Below are 18,649 nucleotides of genomic sequence, written 5' to 3'. Positions count from 1 at the left end.
ATTTAGATGTGCAGTGCTCTCTTGTAAAGCAGTTTTGTACTGAAGAGGCTACCCTGGGTAAATAAAACAGAATAAATGAATAAAGAAATAAATAAAAATGATGTTTCTAATCTCAGACTTTCTTATGCCCCTCGAAAGCTCACCCATTTTTACAATTCTTTGTTTCTCTTTTGATATCTAAAGTTCCGGTTTTTCCCTTTCTATCGTGCACTATTCTAAGCCCCAGCCCCACTGGCTTCCACAGGAGGGGGGGGGGGGGGGGGGGGGGGGCTTCCCCTGAAAACTGAAATCAAACAAAAGAAATTTGAAAAATAAAAATGGATAAGAGACACAGATCCTTGCCGCATGTCTTACCAGCCAATACAGTTCATTCAGAATTTGACTCGTAAAACACCTAAATTCTACCGTAGGCCTATAATAGGTTTATTGCCATTTCGTCTACTGCCATTTTGTCCACTCACCAAATGGTATGTCATTTCATCTACCATCAGTTGTTCCTTTTCCACATCTTCCAATTACCATTTTGTCCAATAGCTAGTTCGTCTAATAACCAATTTGTCTACTTTCATTTGGTCTAATTGCATTTTTGGCCAATTTGTCCAATAGCCACTTTGTCCATTTTCATTATGTCTATTACCATTTAGTCCAATAGCCAATTGGTCTAAGGGCAAATGGCCACTGACCACTTAGTCTACTTACATTTTGTCTATGTTCCATTTTGTCCAACTGCAGTTGATCCACTGTCACTTAGTCTAAACCCATTTCATCTAACAATCATTTGGTCTAATCATCAATGGGTCCAATTGCCATCCCGGTCAATATTCGTTTCGTCTACAATCAAATAGGAATAGTCTCCTACTAGCAGTCCTTCTAGTTTGGTGCCTGTGTATTGCTACCTCGACTCCTGTTGCTCTTGTGATTTGTTATTAATTTACACCTGTCGTTTGATTAATCTTTTATTAGTGTTTTTTTAAGCTCCATTGTAATACATTTTATGTTTTTATGTAATGTTCTCCCCATCCTTTCCCACTTTTCTCTCTTTTTAATTTTTTTTTGTACCGTCCAAGGCTGTTATCGTTATTATTATAGTACATTTCTTGTTTATTAGTACTATCATTAATTACTATTATTACAATTATTATCATTGTTATATGATGAGTGATGATTATCATTTTTAGGTGTGCATTTGTAAAAAAAAAGAAATGAGGGTAAATTCCAAATCAAAGGACCCTATTTCAATTTTATCAATTTTAACCACTCCAATTCCCCCCTTTGTGTGCGTGATGTGGTAGAGAGAGCGGGGGGGGGGGGGTAGGAGGCTGCATGCTGTACCGCATCATTCCATTCCTGATAGCAGGCCTAGTTATATATTTTTTTATCTTCAGGAATTTCAAGGTATATTTAAGAAGTCATTTCGTCCCCCCCCCCCCGGATGATGCATTATATTTGTATTAGACAACATGGCTATTGGACCAATTGGCTATTAGACTAAATGACTATTGGACGATTTGAGAATTGGACGAACTGGGCGATTTGGTTGTTAGACAAACTGATTATTGGACCTAATGGGTGGTGGACGAAATGATAGACGAAATGACAATTATCCGGTAGATAATTTGGATATTGGACCAACTGATATTAGCCAACATGGCTTGGACTAAATGAACATTGGACGAACTGATTAATGGAGATGGCATTAGCCTTAATAGAATTAGACTAAATGGGTGGTAAACGAAATTGCTATTGGACGAAATGGCATTTATAGACAAAATGAAGGTAGACCATGTGGTGAGTGGACTGTATGGCAGTAGACGAATTGGCAATTTACCTTAAAATATGGGTTTACCATTCTTAGAAAACGCATGTTTCCTAAAACAAGTCCCTACCGCTCGGGAGTGAATGTGTCGCTCCCTCGCACATATTCCAAAATATTTTGACTGACCCTGGGTAAATAAAATAAACAATTACAAAAACAAAAATGTTGTTTTTAATCTGAGACTTTTTAATGCCCCTCGAAAGTTCACCTGCTTTCTCACTCTCCCCCTCTCTATCTTTGTTTTTATTCATTTTCATTTTACAATTCTTTCTTTCTCTTTTGATATCTATAAAGTTCAGATTCACCCTCTCTAACTTGCACTATTCCAAGTCCCCGCCCCATTGGTATCCACAGGAATGGGGGGAGGAGGGGCTTACCCCCTGGAAAATAAATTCAAACAAAAGAAAAATGTGAAAATAAAAATGGATAAAGACAAATAATCCTCTGCGCATGTCTAACCAGCCAATACAGTTCATTCAGAATTTAACTCTTACAACACCTAAATTCTACCATATTATCAGTTTACCATGATTATAGAAAACGCATATTTCCTATGCCATTTTTAAACAAGTCCCTATCGCTCGGGAGTGAACGTGTCGCGCACCAGCACAAATTCGAAAAATATTTTGATTGACCTGCTTTCTGTTTTTTTTTGTCGGATGCTTTGCTCCCTCACACATACCACAATTTTTGTCCCTCTTTCCTTTTACTTCTGCTTGGTCACTTTGCTCCCTCTCACATATTCTCGAAATATTTTGGCCCCTGCATTTGTTCTTCTCGTCACTTTGCTCTCTCACATATATCCCCAGAATAATTTTTCTGCTCGGTCGCTTCGCTCCCTTGAACATATCCTAAAAATGTTTTGCTCCCCCTGCATTTTTTTCTGCAGACAGCCAATCCATTTCTCATCCAACCTCTCTCTCTCTCCAATACCTTGAAATGAGGGGGGGGGGGGGTACTTTTGATATGAGAGTGTCTGAACAGTTGAAAATAAGTAAAATATAATTTGGCTTTTTTTTTTGTTTAGTTAATATTTTCTGAATGAGTGTATCTTACAAAAGGATTATACCCATTTCATTACATACAACATACACATATTTTGAGAAATACCAACAGAAAAAACATGTACTATTCATTACTGTCCAAATCCTCAAAAAAAAATTATGGTAATGTTCGCTTTCTCAGGCATTCATCAAAGGCTCCCCCACACCTGTCTCTCTTTCTCTATCACCCTCAATCTCAATTCATCTTTTTGTCTCTATCCAACAGCTCATTAGTAAAGGTCAAGTTTACCCAAGAAAATTGTTGGTTCAGTTAAATTGAGAAAAATCAAACTAGCATAACGCTGAAAATTTCATCAAAATGGGATGTAAACTAAGAAAATTATGGCATTTTAAATTTTCACTTATTTTTCACAAAACAAAAATATTTACAACTCAGTGACATGCAAATGAGACAGTCGATAATGTCCCTCACTCACTGTTTATTTTGTTTTTTATTGTTTGAATTATACAATATTTCATTTTTTACAGATTTTACCATAAGGACAAACTTTACTGAACCAAAAAAGTATTGAATAATGCTAATTCCACATGATCAGGGAGGAATAAAATTTTGTTTAACATGACAAGGAGAAAATTAGAATATACCTTATTCTATATATCAAATGAAATAGTGAGTGGATGACGTCATCAATCTCCTCATTTGCATACTGACTGTGTACAGAATGTGCATATAACTCTTTTGTAAAATTTAGCAAAATTTTTAAATGTCATAACTTTCTTATTTTACATCCGATTTTTTATCAAATTTTCAGTGTTATGCTTGTTGGATTTTTCTCTTTTTATTCATATCAACAATTTTTGGGGTGGACTTGTCCTTTATCTGTCCCCCTTGCTCTATCCTGTTCTATTCTTCTGTCATCTTGCCGTCATTCCTACTTTTCACAAACTTTTTTCTCTTCTGACATTCTAAGTCAGAATGAATATACTGTAAGACATCATTTTTGCAACACGTTCAAATTTAATGAATTCACTTTTGTTACATGCCCACTGATAAACTATTTCATTGAGCTATTTTAAATAATCAGAATGCACATTGGGGTAATTATTTGTTGTAAAGTTTTGCAAGTTATGTTTGTCCAAACTTAAGAGCAAGTAATGTACACGACGGGACTTCTCGTGTGTGGTTTTCAGCCTCTTCTCCAAGTTCTTAATACAGTCCATTATTGCTGTTATCTTCCACTTTACCTCTCTTGGACTTTCTGATATTGAGTAGGAGTGGTCCTCGAGAAATGAAGGTGCTGAAGACTTTGCAGTATCTGGGAGGTTGTTTGCTGAATCAAAACGTCTTTCTTTCGGGGAATTCCTTGGCTTGGGTGAATTATGTACGAGATGAATGAATTAAAAAAAAGAAACATATAAGAAATATTGAACAAAAACAGATAGAAGAATGAAAAGATAGCTTTAAATTTTTCAATTAAATATTTGATAATACATGAAGAATAATATATATTTAGGAATCAAACCTTTTCCAGTGACTTGCAACAAAATAAATGTTTTTTTTTTTTAATATTCATGATGATATATTAACCCTATCTAGCCCCTGGGGGGGGGGGGGGGCTTAATAAGCCCCCCCATCCACATTTTTCACGATAAGTCCACAATGAGAAACGAGGTACCACAATTTTCTTTTTCGTTCAATTCTCGCAGAGCTTTTAGACAAAATTCGAGACGCCCAGATACGCAGTTACGCAACATTTTATGAGTTCATGTTGGACCGAAAATTGCTCAAAAATATTATTTTGTATACATATTTAATCCAATGGAAATTCTGTTTTCAGTCATAATTGACAAATGCATCATTATTCTTGCACTAATTGGTTGGAAATAATCAAATCTTGCTTTTTATAATTGGAATAGTGCCACGAAGTGATCCCATTGAAAAAAAACTATAAAATACATAAGGCCCCAAAACAAAGAAATACGTATGGAATTATAGAACCAATAAAATACATAAAAGTAGAAATTTGATTTACCATTTCTTCAGGAGCACATTTGTTTAGAAATCATAGAATTTGGGGAATTATTAAGGGATTTATCTTTAACCCTAAATAGACTGGGCTATTTCGACGCCTAAGAAGACGGGGGGGCTGATTCAGCCCCCCTTATGATCTTGGCCGTTGATCTCGCAATCGCGACGAAAATTGGCACGCGCGTTACCCATGGCATTATCTACAATACCATAATATCAAAATCTGCGAAAAATCTCATTGCTCATTATGTTAATTAATGCGTAAAATCATAAGTTTGCTCTAATTAACAAAATAATGCCCCTAAAATGCTCATTTTTGTTTCACTTACTCTTTATAGGCATCTGATTAAATTAATTTTTAAAAAAGTTGTCAACATCACATTCATTTTTTATGTATTTTATTGTTTTCTAAATTTCTTGTGTATTTCTGTGTTTTTCGACTTTTTGTTTTTTATTGTTTTTTCAATGGAAATTGTCGGAGACGTTTTTTTTTACCATAAAAAAGATAAAATTAATTGATTTTGAGCAGTAAAAGGAAAAATATGATACATTTTATAAATGTTGGCTAAAAACACTACTTGCATTGGATTTGTACACAAATACACGTTTTTGAGCAATTTTGGTTCTGCATGCAGTTACGAAATGTTGCGTAATTTCGGAACCCTGTACCTGGGGGTCACAATTTTGGTCTCAAAAGTTGCGCAAGACTTGAAAGTAAAAAGTCAACGAGTGACGCGGTCAAAAAAATGTCGAGCTCCATGCTTGCAGATTACATTGATGGTGACGTGTGCATCGGTTTTCGTTGCGATCGACAGTGCATGGAGATCTGAAGAGGGGGACCAAAAAGGCCCCCCCCCCCCGGGCTATGCAATCTCAAAGTAGCCCAGGATTATTATGTAGGGTAAACCAAATTTTTAATATATTTGTTCATTTAGTAAGAGTTTACTGTAAATACACAGTATAGGCCCAGGTCCATGGTTACCCTCCCAAATAGGATAATTTTCATCTCTATTTGGCTACTGAAAATGGAATATTTAAAGCAGTGTTCTATCAAACCAAAGGTAGATAATACAGAGAAAATATTTCTTTAGAACACATGTATGATATAGATCTAGTACCTTCTGAAGACGAGGCAGGAAATCAAACATGGTTGGGACAGCATCCTGTCTAAGACGAGTCACTTGCCCAGTCCTGTCAAAGCAACCATCTTCAAAATGGTCAGAACGGAGTACAAGAGCTCTTGGAGGAATTCAATGAAGCTCGCTTCATATTGACCATCCATACTGTGTTACAGACAGTACAGGTTCAGTCCAACGGCTGAATGGGAATCTGCAGCAAATGTAAACACATGTCATAAAATCAATTACACATAATTAAGAAAATTTGACTTGTCCAAAGGACACAGATGCCCCCGCTTAAAGGGGAATCCAACTCAAATAAAAAATTGTTTTTATAAGGAAAAGAAAAATCAGACAAGTTGATAGGTGAAAGTTTGAACAATATTGGACAAACAACAAGAAAGTTATGAATTTTTAAAAGTTGTAAATATTGGTAATCACTGTACCCATGGAGACTTCAAATTGGCTGCATATGGGATGTCATAGTGATGTAAGGCAAGGACTACTCTTCCATGTACTCCAATTCATATTATGGCGAAAATGTGATTTTTTTTCCCAAAAGTTTTATTTCAAATTAATATTTTTCTTTCATGAGGACATAAAACAATATACTACCTGGGTTATATTTAGATTACTGCCCCAGGGGAATGGGTACTTAGGAGAAAACCACTAATCCCTGATAATAAAGTACATGGCCTATGGGAAAGTTGTCCTTGCCCCTTGTCATAATTTACATATCCAGTTGCCAATTTGAAATCTACATAGTATTAGTGATCTCAATTTTAAAGCAGCTATAACTTTCTTATTGCTTGTCTGATTTCTTTCAAACTTTCACCATTCTGTTAATTAATTTATTTTTCTCCTTCCCAACACAACATTTAATGGCCAAGGCTGGATTCCCCTTTAACGCGATCAGAAATCCATTCAATATGATTGAACTTAATATCATGCAGAAACCAATATGCATATATATAATTAATTAACAAATTTAGACCTTTGAACCGACTTGCATATATAATGAGATGTGACCTTTGACCTGCGTACACCGAATTCGAACTTAGCCTGTATTTTGTGGTCATCTACCTACACACCAAAATTTTTTAAAATCCATTAAATATTTTTCGAGTTATTGCGCAGAAACCAAGTGGGGGGACGGACAGGGGCAACGCTAACTGCCCCTTCCGGGCTTCGTCTGCTGGGGCATAAAAACTCTAGGCCTACTCAGCAGGGGCCCATTTCTCATTACCTGGACAAGTTAGTCATATATCTTTATCTATTAAACACAGAGTTAGTTCCAATCTTACCCAAAAGGATTAACTAGAATCCATTGATATCGTCATATTGATACTATTGGTGGAACAAAAATAGCATAATTTTCAAAAAGTAAAATTATGATAAAACTTACAATTATTGTGATGAATTTGGAAATACATCCTATCAAAATAATAGCAGAGGCGAAATATGCATAAAACATACTCAAACATGCAGACATGGGCATTAAATTGCTGATGAAATGAAATTATCAGTAATTCATTTCATGACAAAAAAAAATCACATGTATGTGGACATTGAGATGGGTATCCCCAGATATAAAATTTGAATAGTTTAAGTAAACCATACAGGCTTTCTTCCTAAAATGATGATAATTATACAGGTTTTTAGGATTCCAAACACCATCAAAATATTATCATCATGAATAAACTCTTTAGATACCGAAACACACGATTTTATAAATTCTATGCGTATATTAGAGAGAGAAGGGTCTGAAAGCGACGAGTACGAGTCCAATTCTGGATGGCCTGAAGTGGTAGAATCTTTGTCAATTCAATTATTTTACTACTTTAAAATGAATGGTTTTGTGATGTTTTACCAACACTTGTTATAATTCTGTGCATTACAATTACTATTGAATGATTTATCCCACTTGTGTACAATATAATTCATTTTCTATGAATTATTATGTAATATTATAATTTTCGAATTTCGAGGCTCATTTGCATGTATTATGGTGTCATCTATCTAAACACCCAATTTTTAAAAAATCTGTTGAAATTTTATAAGTTATTATGAGGATACCAACTCGCATATTTAATGACCCTGTGTAGTGGTCCACCTGCATTCCCCCAACCAGTTATGGGGAGGAGAGACCTGCGGGTCACAGTTCTGTGTGCGCGCCCTTGTAGGCGACCCAGATTGGCTGGCTCCTCCAATATGCCTTTGAATGTCTTTGACAGATATATGGTGCTATAAAAATGCAGTGGCGTAACAGGCGGGGGGGCAGGGGGGGCAAGTTACCCCCCCCTGGCGGATTTCACCGGGAAAATTAAAAAACAACGGGAAAAAGAAAAAAAGGAGGGAGAAAGAAAGGGAAAGGGGAAGGAAAGGGGAAAGAAAAGGAGGAAAGGGAAATGGAAAGAGAAAAGGAAAAAGACAACGAAGAAAAAACTGTTTTTAGTAAAAAAGGGAGGAAAGCGGGAAAATGTACGATAGAATTAACATTTGAAAAAGAACAAATCATTGAGAAAAGGGCCTATGTAATGCAATAGCACGGTGGGAAATAAATTAAAAGATGACAAAATGGCAAACAATAGCGGGAAACGAAGGTAGAATGTAATTAGTCAAGAGCTAAATTAGAAAACAAAGAAAAGGAACAAGAAAAAAAATAACACGACCGGGCTGCTGATGATTGAAATTAAAGAGCGGGAAGAAAGATGGACTGCATACAACATTGTGCTATAAGTTTTCTAAATTTTATGCAAATAAGCTACCGGGGCTTTGCCCCAGACCCCACAAAGTAGGGGCTCTTCATTTATAATCTTCAAATGGCTCTATAACGCCCCCGTTCAATCACGTTCAATCACTGCCATACAGGCGGGGGGGGGGGGGTCGTGGTTCCACACCCAAGAGGATATAAAAGAAATTTTATAGGAGACAACGTACATGACGTATAATGAAATGAATAAAAACAAGGAAATGTGTTATTTGCTGATAATAATGGAAAAATCTATCACATAATTAGATTTTAATTTCAATAGGCAATTTTTTCCAGCTCGCTTTGCACACTGGCGACTTTTTACAAATTTTTCCCACATTTCTATGTTTTGCCCCCTCAAAATATTTGGTTCATTACGCAACTGGGTTGAATAAATGTGTTGTGTAAAAGCTATATTATGCCCGCGATTTGATTAAAATTGGGGAAATCTGCAAGGTTTAAATGGCTTTGATATCAAGAAGTTCCTGGGGCTCTGCCCTGGACCCCAAACACACAGCACTGCGTATGGAAGGGTTGGGCCATGGCCCCAAAAAGTTCTACAGCCAAGAACAAAAAAAAGAAGGAATTACCTCCTTTTTTGTTGGAAAAGTATTGTAGGATATGATTTTAATTACTGAATATGTTAAAAAATAGCTCAAAGTTAGATTCTCATGAAAAGTTGATTTTTTTTCTCGCTTGCTTCGCTCGCTCAGGACTTATATATATAAAGCAGCCTTTTGGCACATGTTCTATACTGCGCTCCTCGTTGTTTTTTTGTTTTGTTTTTTACTCTTCACGCTACTGCCGCAAAGAATCCTCTTCACAGTGGCGTACAGACCACCGTGACAAAAAAGGAATCTAAAGAGAGAAGAATTAAATAAATTTATTATCTGGATATCATGTCAAAATCTATCACAAAATTGGATTTTTGTATTAAAAAGGTATTAAAAAAATTGCTCGCTCGCTTCGCTCGCTCGCAACTTTTTTTAAAGGTAAGTTCTGGCCTTCTCAAAATAGTCGCCTTACTACACCATTACGCCTATATTCATACCATGATATGACCGGGAAATTTTTGGCTCTTGCCCCCCCCCCTGGCCACCGAACCCTGTTACGCCGCTGTAAAAATGCTGTGCATCATCATCATCTACCTACACACCCAAATTTTTTAAAAATCTGTTGAATATTTCATAAGATATCTTTAAGGAGCTGTGATCTTTGACCTGCATACTCCGAATTCGAACTTAGCCTGTATTGGTATCATCTACCTACACACTCAAATTTCTTTAAATATGTAGAATATTTTATAAGTAATCATGCGGAAACTAAATTGCATATTTAATGAGCCGTGAACTTTGACCTGCCGACTACGAATTCGAACTTGACCTGTATTTTGGTGTCGTCTACCTACACACTCAAATTCGTTTAAATATGTAGAATATTTCATAAGTAATCATGCGGAAACTAAATTGCATATTTAATGAGCCGTGACCTTTGACCTGCCGACTCCGAACTTAGCCTGTATATGGTGTCATCTACCTACACACCCTAATTTTTATAAATCTGTTGAATATTTCATAAGTCATCATGCGGAAACCAACTCGGATATTTCATGAGCTGTGACCTTGGACCTGCAGACTCCGAATTCAAAGTTAGCCTGTACTATGGTGTCATGTACCTACACACCAATTTTTTTTAAAATCAATATATATAAATCGAAATATATTTCGATATATTGCGCGGAAACCAATTGGGGGGGCGGGCGAATCAACGGACAGGGGCAACGCTTAATGCCCCCTCCGGACTTTGTCTGCGGGGGCATAATTACCGAGGAGCTGCATTTGAAGCGAGCCTGAATCAAGGCTGTGAAATTTATTAGCGCCACCATCAGGCTTCCTTTTATTTGCGTAAAAAGAAGAGACACGCAAAGTCACTTTCTAGTCCAAACTCCAAAGTAATCAAATTTGCTTTTTTTAAAATATGATTTTGATTTAGGCCTAATTAAAAATATACTATTGACTTTTTGTATTATGGCTACTCACCGCAAAGCGCCCCGGTGAGTAGCGAGGAGTTTCGGCAAATATTAATTCTGTATTGTAATGAAGCGATGTTTGCCAACTTCACAGAAATCCAGGGCCAAATGCAGTTCGGTGTACGAGGTTAGTACTATAGATCTATACATGTACTGTAGCAACTATATGTAGCCACTAACCTCGAACTAGTAATGAGTGGGGCCAGGGCTACCACAACTATACTAGTACAGCAGGCGATGGTTCGTGTAAGCTCCACTACACTTCACTACTGCTAACCTCTGCTTCACCTATACTGATTAATGGCTGGCTATACGAACCATTGCCTGAGTTTTTTAGGCCTAGTCACTCAAGGGTTCATTACATGCCGCCGCGCACAGAAAAATCAAGCAATAGAAGTTGTGTGTTGTGGACACCAGAAGTGGGATCACAGCACGCGTGACCCACTAGTTAGAAATCCATTGCCAAACGTGGTTAATGGTGCGAGGTTAGTATACTAATACTAACCTCGCAATACGCGTGAGTCACTGAGTGGCACTGGCGTAAATCCGTGTTGATGGTTGGGGGGGATGACTGAAATATTTTGGTTTTTTTTTTTGCAGTCATGTTTTTAGATATGCAAGGAATTATCTTGATATGTACCGTGGGTCACGGCATTGGGGAGGGGGCACCAGCAAAATGTTTGAACCACTGAGTGAGCGCGCTCAGTTGCCAGTAATTTGTTATTCTGACCTAATAGAGACATTTTCTGGACAATGTCATTAAACGGATATGCATCTCACTGATCAAATAATGCGAGCGCGAAGCGCGAGCTGAATTTTTTTTATATTCACACCTAAAAAGAGACATTATAATCAAATTTGTGTAATCATGATAGGTACCTGTCTCGCTAAACAATACGAGCGCGAAGCGCGAGCTGAAGTTTTCGTATATTTTTACCCCAAACAGCGAGATTTTGAGGAATATATTTTAGGAATCCATTAAGAGTATGCATATCTCACCATAGTCATCTAATGCGAGTGCCAAGCGCTTGCTGGTTTATAAGAATTACATCTGAACACATGAAACACTTTTTGTAGTCATTGCAATCATGATTATCATACGCATCTCACTAATCAAATATTGCGAGCGCGAAGCGCGAGCTGAAAATTTAGATAATTCAGACCTGAAGTGGGGCATTCTAAGGTTTCTTTGTAGGAATTAACTAGGACCATCCGTAATTCAATATCCAAATGATGCGAGCGCGAAGCGCGAGCTGAAAATTTTTGATATTCAGATCAGAAGGGACATTTTAAGGACTGATTTTAGGAATTCATGAAGAGCAGACATATTTCACCAATCCACTAATGCGAACGTAATCACGGACAGGAAATGTTTCATATATAAGAAGACCTTAACATGGGGCAATCAATTTTTGAGTCATGAAAAAGAAGCATATGTCACTACATAAAACAATGATAACTCAAGTGCTAGGAAATATATTTTGTTTATATTGGCTTGAAAACGGGATGTTTCAGTACAACAGGATTATATATCTCGTTAGCAGACAATACAAGCACCAGGAACAATGAAGACGTAGGCCCTGGGCAAATTATGTTTCATGAAGTTATGATAAAAAAATTTCTTATGTAATGCAACATAACATAATTATAATATAACATTATAATGAATAATATTTTCTTCTTTCCCACTATACGCTTCTCTTCCTTTCTCCCTCTTTTCTCCTTTTCCCCTTTTCCCCGTTTTTTTTGGTCAGCCGATTGGGAGGGCACGTGCCCCCCATGCCCCCCCGTAGTTACGCCACTGTATGTCCATATGGCAAATACCCCTCTAATATTATCATCTTTTTTACCCCATGATGGTTTAATGGTTTTATTAGAGATTACATTTAAAAAAAATTGACATTCCATCTTAATCCCTTCCCAAAGACACCAACATTGATGAATTGGAAGAAACGGGAGTTTCTCTTCAATGTTATGATAAGGACAGAAGTATTTCGTTTGGAAATGGTGAACTGGCTCTTTATTTGCATGTTATGATTCAATAATATTGTTTTATTTGTTAAGCGGTATTTCAGGAAGAATTTTCACCAATAAAACAATTATCTCTTGTGATGTTTTTTTTTCCATTTCTTTCGTAAAAAGTGGGGGGGATGTTTGTACAGGCCATCCCCCCCTCCTCGAAAAGTGGGGGGGATATATCCCCCCCATCCCCCCCGGGATTTACGCCAGTGCTGAGTGGAGTAGCCTAACGTTAGAGTTTCATACGGCATGTACGGCCAGGCATCAATAACTTTTGTTGTCATCCAATTTCAATGAAATTTTCAGCATTTTGCTCGGAATGAATTTTACATTATTTATTAAGATCAAGGCCTAAATATCTTCAACCTGTATAATTCATAACCATTTTACTTTTTAGGTGTGCAGAAAAGACCAACCCCCCCCCCCCCCCAATGGTCTGCTGACTACAGTACATAAACTTAAATACACGGGACTAGTATTGTTACACAGCTTTTTGCAAATGCAAGTTTGGTAACGACTAACGAATTCCCATTTTTTTTTCAACGTAATTTTGAAGTCGAAAACATAGCTGAACTTACGAATGCAATGTCCGTCCACATCCTACCGATTAGAGCAGTTGTATGCAGCTCATGTAGGCATGAATAACGTGAAATCTAAGCTAATAAGTTCACCAACATGCCAATCTGAGCTGTGAAAAAGTGTGATCGTCCCGGAGCGAAAACAGCTTGAGCAAGGTGCAGCCAATCAGCGACCTTCTTATGTCCCCTTCGAGACAGAGGAGACGAAATGATTTTATGTCAAAAAGACTCAAAGCACAAAATCATTTCGTCGACGAAATTTTTTTGTCTTTTGACACAAAATCATTTCGTCGACGAAATTTTTTTGTGTTTTGACACAAAATCATTTCGTCAACGAAATTTTTTTGTGGTTTTGACACAAAATGATTTCGTCGACGGAATAGATTTTCGCATCACAACGAAATAAATTTTGTGGACGCAATTACATTTAGTCTCGACGAAAATTGATTTTGTGTGACAAAAAATAATTTCGTATACGAAATAAAACTGCGTCATGACGAAATGATTTTCATATGAACAAAAACACATTTTGTGTACGGAATGGCGTGAATTGGACGGAATTTACCATCGGACATTTGGTGCGCCATTTCGTTTGATAAAAATTCATTTCGTATGGCACGCCAAATAAACTTTGTGAACGCAATTACATTTCGTCTAGACGAAATTGATTTCGTGCATTTCGTCGAGACGAAATTGATTTTGTGTGACAAAAAATAAATTTTGTGTACGAAATAAAAAAGCGTCATGACGAAATGATTTTCGTCTGAATAAAAACACATTTTGTGTACGGAATGCCGTGATTTGGACGGAATTCACTGGCGGACACTTGGCGCCCCATACCATCGCTCCTCCTCAACGTACAGACTGGAACTGGCTACATCGGTGTCTTCAGCACGGATCACCACCAGGAACACAGCCAGACACCAATTATGATCTTTAGATAAGATAAGATAAGATAAAGATATTTATTCGTCTTTCATTCTGCACAAACATTTTATCTTACAAGTATGATTTCACATTCTACAAATGAAAAAAATCAATTAACCAAAAATCATTGTTACAGTAGAAAAAAAGAAACATAGCAAATAACTAAACGTATTGAGAGAAAGACAAGGAGAACCCCTGAAAAAGCAAGGCTTGTAAGGCTAGGGTCTCCTTTGTTTCAAGTACATGACTGAATAGTATTCAGTGTTGTCATGTAATATCTTTAAAAATACAAAAGAAAAAAAAAATGCAACAATAAAACAAAAAAGACAAACTAAAACTAATCAATGACAAAAAAACACACACTAATAGAATACATTGCTTGAATGTACAGTTATGAAGTCTAATAAACTAACAACAATATGATATAATTAAGTGATATATGATGGAAGAGGAAATAAGTATGGATAACATGGCATGAAATAAAGAGGACGATCGTATGTATAAATAATAATAGTAAAGTAAAAAAACAAAACATGACAAAGGTAAAAGAAACACAAGAAAAGAATACAAAAGGAAAAAAACATGGGCTGACCCTCTGCAGAAGAATCCAGTTAGACAAGATACAAGATAAATATATATTGATATATCATAACATTCTCCAGTCTTATATACAGTTTTTTAGGCTCCAAAATTAAAAATAGCATAGTATATAAAAGCATATCTTAACCTAGAGCAACTCACAAATAACAATTAAGAAGACATATCGAACCTTTAAGATAAATTGTACGACAATGCACTGAAAATTTTTCAAAAAGCGCCACTTTGAAACGGCTTAAGGAGAAAATCTTTGGAAAACATGAACCACTCTCCTTCAAAGTTGGTGCTTATCTCATTTTAAAGGGATGCTCCGGGCTGATAATATATAATATAAGATATTTATATCTCAATAGATAGAGTAACATTCACAAAGCAAAATGCTGAAAATTTGATAAAAATCGGATAACAAATAACGAAGTTATTGAATTTAAAGATTTGCAATATTATTCTGGTGAAACATTCTAGCCATGTCTGCATGAATATTCATTACGTGGGCTGATGATGTCATATCCCCTGCACTTGTTCTTTTGTATTTTGTAATATGAAAATAGGATTGTTAAACAATTTTCTACCAAGAACTATAACAATTTGATTGTCAACTGATTAAGTGTTTTATTTATGCATTGCTGCAACTTATATCATAATGGAGACACATCATTTACAATTGTATGAAAAAAATTAAACAATCATGATTTTATGTAATAACATAAGAAAATGGAAAGTCTGGATGTGACATCATCAGCTAATCTACTGGAATATTCATGACGACGTGCATGTAACTGTTTTCATGGTTTTCTAAAGACATTACTAAACTTTAAAATTCAATAAAACTTCGTTATTTGTTGTCCGATTTTTATTACATGTTCAGCATTTTTCTTTGTGAATGTTACCAATTTATTTAGATATAATATCTTCAGCCAGGAGCATCCTTTTATTAATTCAAATGACCTTTTTCTGATCATGTGCAAAATGGAACTAGGGCCTGGCTTATAAGCGACAGAATAATGGTGAATCGAGTTGTACATCATCTATGGTAACGATAGTAAGGGAAATCAGGAACATAATCTATGGATGCAGTTGTAAATCTTGAAGAACTAAAACTTGAATTTTGAATGTACTATCAAGGGCTTTATACGTGACATGACTTTTCTTTTTTTCACAAAAATTCACCAAAATTATCATTTGGCCTAAGCGTAGAATAGAGTTCAGTCAATAAAATTAAGTGCAATGGTATTCATCATGAAATGAAAATATTAACGTAATGCTGTAATGTAGAACACAAATACAATTACCTATAAGTGCACCGATTACTATGAAGAAGGAGACAGTGACTGCACTTCTTCCAATGGTTGAAGGTGTAGTATCTTTGACGTATATCGCCAGGAATAATTTCTGAGTGTTGCATGACGGTTTTTATCGAAATTCTTGAAGATTAAACGCCCGTATAATTCCTTTAAATGATTCTCACCACATTTACCGCGTTGAGAAATAAAAGAAAGTACAGTAAGACATTACTGAAAGAAATTGAATCTATTTGGTTTTCTCTGAATGTTTTATATGCTATAGAAATTGAATTGCCCACAACAACTAACTTTTCACAAACTTGATGTTTCTGTACTTTTTAAAAGAATAGACCGGGAAAAATCCGATACCATTGGCTTATGTTTGCTGTATGATATTGACAATACACCGATGATTTTTGTTGTTCTCTAAATATTTTAAATTGTTTATTCTGTGAAATGAAGCCATAGATTCCCCTTTGTGAGAGGACTAGGTTAAATGAGGATTAAACGAGATACCCCATCCCCAATATACAGAGTATAGTTTGCTTAGCTGTGACCGAATCAAGCCGTCTTGTCCAGAGTTGCTACATACATGTAGGCGCATGGGGCTGGGGCAAAGACCACAATTTTATTAGATCTAGCTACATTAGAAGGTAAATTTCCAATTCGTCCACTGCCAACTCGTCCACTCACCACATGGTCTACCTTCATTTAGTCTTATTCCGTCCATCAACATTTCGTCTAACAACCATTTGGTCCAGATATCACTTCGTCTAATCACCATTTCGTCTATTACCATTTCGTCTAATAACCAGTTGGTCTAATACCCCTTTTCTTTTCATTCATTTTTCACAATTAACACTTTACTTTAATTAGACCAAATGGTATATGGACTAAATGGCTAATTGGCCCAAGTGGCTATTAGACGGAATGGCATTAGACTAAATGAAAGTAGACCATGTGGTGAGTAGACGAACTGATGATAGACCAAATGCTAGTAGACTAGTTGGCATTTAGACGAATTGGCATTTGACGAATTGGAAATAAACCCATTAGAATATGCACATGATGGGTGATTACTAAATATAGAGGGGCAGGCTCGAGGCCTGTGCACCCTCGCCTGGATCGGCCACTGATTTGTAATATGACCTAAAATGCCCACAATCTAAAATACAACAAAATACAAATTAACTTAATGTGGTATGATAATGTTCCTCGTGGAGGCTAGGTTTAACTGATGCGGAGGTTTAGGCCCTTGTCACGACTATACCGAATGGTAACGTTCAAGGTCACCCAGAACGTAAAGAATGATATTTGATTGATACCCATCTTTAAAAACCAAATCCACTTGCAGGTCCAGGGGGGGGGGGCACGGCACATCCGGCCCGTGCCCACCCCCTCCCTTGATAGATATAATAAACAAATATATCCCATTCTATCACAAGTGTGCCCCCCTTGAAAGCGAGGACCGGCCATTAACCAATCACACACAATATATTGACTTTCAGCCTTCTAAGCAGATTCTATGATTTATCTGCGGGGATTCCCATACCATATAGATTTACATCTGTACATTGCTGTTCTCGTGTCAAAACATGATAGATTATATTTCACATTTTCTCAATCAAATTTAATTTTTTCCCGAGAATCAATTTAAAAAATCAAGTTGAATTATCATAGACCCAAAGTGAACACTAGCTTTGTGGAGTGTTTGCACAGATTTTGCAGTTATGATATGATATGATTTCCCCCGCTTCGGTTAGATAATTTTATCGAATGAGCAAAGTTTAAGTACGGGTGTATATACGAACACATTATGTGACATTTTGCTAATTTGAACAGACCCTCATAGTTTTGATAGCAATTTTAATCAAACAATATAGACTGAATATCACACACCAATTATAGGCTACAGGCTCAGCTCGTTATCTCCCCCTCTCTCTCTCTCTCTCTTTCAATCAGTGACATTTTAGTGTTACAAAACCAATTTTCATATACAATATTTACTCTACGATACAAAAAATGTCTGATCTTTAAATGTTTCATAACATAATGCGATATGATATAATGCAGAATGTTATATTGTAATTGATACTGGTAGACCTACTTTACATTCCATGCGCATACTCTTGATATACTATGGTTTTCAGAACCTATGATATATTTTGGTGTCCATATGTTACACGACCCGGCTTATATTACCGTGATTACATTGATTATTCATTGAAATGGAAGAACGTGATTAAAAAGGGAAGAAAATGAAAACTATTTTCTCGTTTCTTTACAACTTTCTCAAATAGTCATGATAGTCAAGATAGTTTTCCTGTATACTGTCTTGATTGGGGGCGTGGGGCGTCGCAGTCTAGTGGTTAAGACTCTCGTCATTCAATCTGAAAGACGTGGGTTCGATTCTAAGCTATGGTGTGTTTTCTTTCAGCAAGAAATTTATCCACATTGTGCTGCACTCGACCCAGGTGAGGTAAATGGGTACCGGCAG

The 18,649-nt window shown here is 36.4% G+C and overlaps 1 long non-coding RNA gene across 1 annotated transcript; it reads right to left on the bottom strand.

Annotated features, from left to right (window-relative positions):
* Positions 1 to 3,291: 3,291 nt before the first annotated feature.
* On the bottom strand, positions 3,292 to 13,547 carry LOC135157332 (uncharacterized). Its single transcript, XR_010296338.1, has 3 exons — positions 13,346 to 13,547; positions 5,968 to 6,178; positions 3,292 to 4,188 (listed from the first exon to the last, which is right to left on the bottom strand). It is a non-coding gene; the product is annotated as an uncharacterized LOC135157332 (long non-coding RNA).
* Positions 13,548 to 18,649: the final 5,102 nt, after the last annotated feature.

The sequence above is a fragment of the Lytechinus pictus genome, chromosome 17, assembly GCF_037042905.1.
Source record: "Lytechinus pictus isolate F3 Inbred chromosome 17, Lp3.0, whole genome shotgun sequence".
NCBI classification, from domain to species: domain Eukaryota; kingdom Metazoa; phylum Echinodermata; class Echinoidea; order Temnopleuroida; family Toxopneustidae; genus Lytechinus; species Lytechinus pictus.
This window is presented reverse-complemented; position numbering and strand designations above follow the sequence as displayed.